This window comes from Medicago sativa, chromosome 8 (assembly GCF_051527215.1).
Source record: "Medicago sativa cultivar Bolivia chromosome 8, Bolivia_mono, whole genome shotgun sequence".
NCBI classification, from domain to species: Eukaryota; Viridiplantae; Streptophyta; class Magnoliopsida; order Fabales; family Fabaceae; genus Medicago; species Medicago sativa.
Genome location: NC_140756.1, coordinates 53,689,109 through 53,692,686, shown reverse-complemented (window position 1 = coordinate 53,692,686; position 3,578 = coordinate 53,689,109). Strand labels below are relative to the sequence as shown.

Genomic DNA, 3,578 nt, shown 5'->3' with positions numbered 1-3,578 from the left:
GTTAACTCACATTTGACACATTAACATATCCTAATCAATTGTGTGACTATCTGAGTCCATAATTATGTAACGTAGCCAAATAAGGTCAAAAATAGGTGCAACATGTTCAAAAAGGTTGATTGGCGGTGATTTCATGAAGGGTAGTTTATATTCCTTTCATCTATGAGAATAGAGAAAGGAAACTAGATAGAAAAATAAAACAAATATGAAGAAGAAGAAAATTGAACATGGGAGAAACATTAAGGTGAAAATTATGTAGTGTGTGTTTTGTCCGTGAGAGTATAAAAAATAGATTGAATTATCAGTAATTATATGGTTTTGCTGAAGGAGTTGAAGATTTTTGGGTAATTAATACCAAAAAAAGTCGACTTAATTAAAAAAATGTTGTATCATTTTAAAATGTCTAATAAACATGTATTTTGTCAATTCATCATAACATATGTACATTTTCCATTGTCACACCCCATCATATATCATATGCGAAGGAGTTTGAAAAAATAGAGTTTGAATATAAAAATAGAATGAAAGTGAATGACATCGAAAAACAAAGTTTTACGGTAAAAAATGGTTAATTAAGTAAACGTTCCTTATAATATTAAGATTTTTTGCAAAACATGAAGGTCTTGGATTTTTTCCAAGAGTGGGGGATACTTTCTCCCACACTGGACGAAGTTAAGCACGTAAACGAATTCCTTCTATCATTGGTTCCAGAAGACGAAAAAGAATATATCAGTTCTGATTCGGTTTGCAAATCAGACGAGAATAGTGAGGTACAATGTAACGCCTAAATTTGAAAGTGTCTAGAATATTCAAATAAGCGTTAAACTGGCATTGGATACATTAATTATACAAATACAAGACACGACATTAAGCCGGAAGTTCGGTTACAACACCATCCAAAGCTACTATGTTACATTATTACACCAAAAGGTTTAATACACATAGGGTAACTACAAGACCCATAAAAACACATCTTATAATATAACATATACATCTCTATTTTACAGCAAAACTGTAATATCCCGCTGAATTTGTAATAAATTGTCGTATTAGTTACATGTCAAAAGATAAATAATTGTTAAAGGGGTTAATTATTTATTGAGAAACGAGACATTAGTCTGTAAATGTCTCGCTTATTATTCCAATGAACTCGAAGAATTTAATGGTTACGTATTAATAGAGGGTAAATGTGTCTTTTTCCTTGAAGGGCATTTTGGTCATTTGGGACTCAAGATTTTTTTAAAAAGAAGAGGGGACCATTTATTTTTATTTTTTTTTAACCATTTTCTTCATTTTTTCCAAACCATTCTAGAGAATTCTCTTTCCCTTCTCCTTACCAAAAAACCGGTCCTCTCTCCCTCCTACACCCAAATCATCATCTTCGTTTTTAACCTTTTGAAATCAACATACAAGCATGAATCCTCTATCCTTGTAACATAAGAATTCAATTGACAAGTTTATCCCATCTTTTCTCCTCCTTCAGCTGATTCTCCATCACCATCACAATTTGTGGAGTTTTTTTATCAAGCTTGAATTGAGGGTTTTTGCAAGTGCTTGAAGCTGAAGCCACAGTCCTTGTAAGTGAGTAATTAGTTGTGATGTTGGCTTTGTGATAAATATATCATGATAATATGTTGAAGTTGTTGTATGAGTTAATTAAGAACCAATTCTACATGTTTGGATAAGTGGAGTAGAGATGGGAATGATGTTGAAATTGGTAGAAGCTACAAGTTGTTATTGAGTTATTTAAGGTGTTTGGTTATATGGGCTGTTATGAATATATGTTTAGTGTTGTTATAAAGAAGGAATGAGAAGCTTCTACATGTGTAATTTTGGTACTAGAAATGCACGTTTGAAATTGTGGGAATCATATGGCTGAATTTCATGAAAGTTAGTAAGCGCGGGTTCTGGTTTTGTATTCGTAAATCTGGTTGTGTAACTTGGAATGAAGTGATTGTTAAAGTTATGGATTCCTCATTTAATTCCCTACAGTTTGGACACAAACTTTGTATGATTCGGATTTGAAACGAGTTTGGAAAACGCGTTTGAAGTTGGACAATGTTGCTGGAAAAGCTGCAGAAAAAGGCTTACGGGTTTTGTCATGATTTTTGCGAAATGAGCTAAATTGTGGATTTAGACTAGTTAGAAAGGTGCAGAATTGAACGCCTATGATTAATAAGAGTTTTGATCAAAGTTTGGAATGAATTCGAAACACGCAGAAGCCATAAGCTACAGTTAAGATGTTTAGGATAAAAGTGCTTACGGAGCACACCGAGAGCTTAACTAGGACTCAAGCAGCGCGGAGACTTCAGAAAATATTAAGGTGAGTTGATAACGATCATTATCATATATTTTCATGATTAATATTATTGATATTTGATAAATTTTCTATGTTAAAGTGTTTTATAAAATGGGGAACATACCCTTCGAATATTTTTCTCGTCTTGATACATATTTAAAGTCGATGATATTATTGTGGTCTCTATTTAGATTTTATCTATGATTTATAAGCAAAGGATTTCAAATTGGGATTTGATTGTGTGCTTGGACAAGTTTGATATTTTACGAATTGTGGTTTTAAAGCTATATGTTTTGAGAAAACTGATTATCATTGCGACGACCTAGGTGCACCTAGTATGTGATTTCAATTAGGTAGAGTTACCCCGTTAGATGGAGCCGCCCCTATGGAAAGGCCGCCATTAGGAGGAGAGGGCTATCAACGAGAGGTAAACTTCCTAATTGAAAATGTTTTACATCTTGTTTTGAGTCGAGAGAAAAGAGCTATCCGTTAGATGGAGCCGCCCCATGGAAAGGCCACCATTAGGAGGAGAGGGCTATCAACGAGATGGAGCTAGTTCTCGATTCACCCATTTGATTATTTTCACTAAAGTTTGATTTCTATACTTTATTTAACGTTGATTATTTTGGTATTATGAAATTGAATATGATTTTATATTTTATTTGAAGTGATTACTTTGATTCCATTTCATTAAGTTCGATTTTTATTTTCTATTTGGATTTGATTATCTCGATTTCTTTTCATTATAATCGATTTCTATATTTTATTTAAAGTTGTGGATTTGGTTTCATCTCTTGACGAAATCGAATTTTGATATAGTCTTATTTGGTTTGATAAAGTTACAAAGTTTTCCGAATCTTCACGGTACACTTGATTGTGAGTTTATCATATTTTTACACGGGTACTAGCTTTGTAAATTAAAATTAGAATTGAGAAAAGCAACTATCGTGCTCTTATGTGTTTCCCTTCTAGTTGGTAGTGGTTGTTGTCTCTCACTAAGTCCTTGTGACTTACCCTTTTTCTTATATTTTTACAGATTCAAAGTCAATTGTGTAGAAAGCTTCTAGCAGGGTTAAAGATCTATCAGTGTCAATCTTTTGGTAGGTTTCCTATGTGTATAAATTGAATGATTAATGTATCTGCAGCTATTGGTTGTTTACAAATGTTTTGTTTGAGTTGTACAAACATTTAGTTATGTCGCTTTGAGATTCTAATGGTAATACTAGTATGAGAAAAATGTTATTTGAGATACTAAATGATGAAACAGGATTCATATCTT

The 3,578-nt window shown here is 32.6% G+C and overlaps 1 long non-coding RNA gene across 1 annotated transcript; it reads left to right on the top strand.

The window, feature by feature from the left end:
* The first annotated feature begins 1,305 nt into the window (after positions 1 to 1,305).
* On the top strand, positions 1,306 to 3,578 carry LOC146899533 (uncharacterized). The gene is made up of 2 exons (XR_015023088.1): positions 1,306 to 2,323; positions 3,336 to 3,578. It is a non-coding gene; the product is annotated as an uncharacterized LOC146899533 (long non-coding RNA).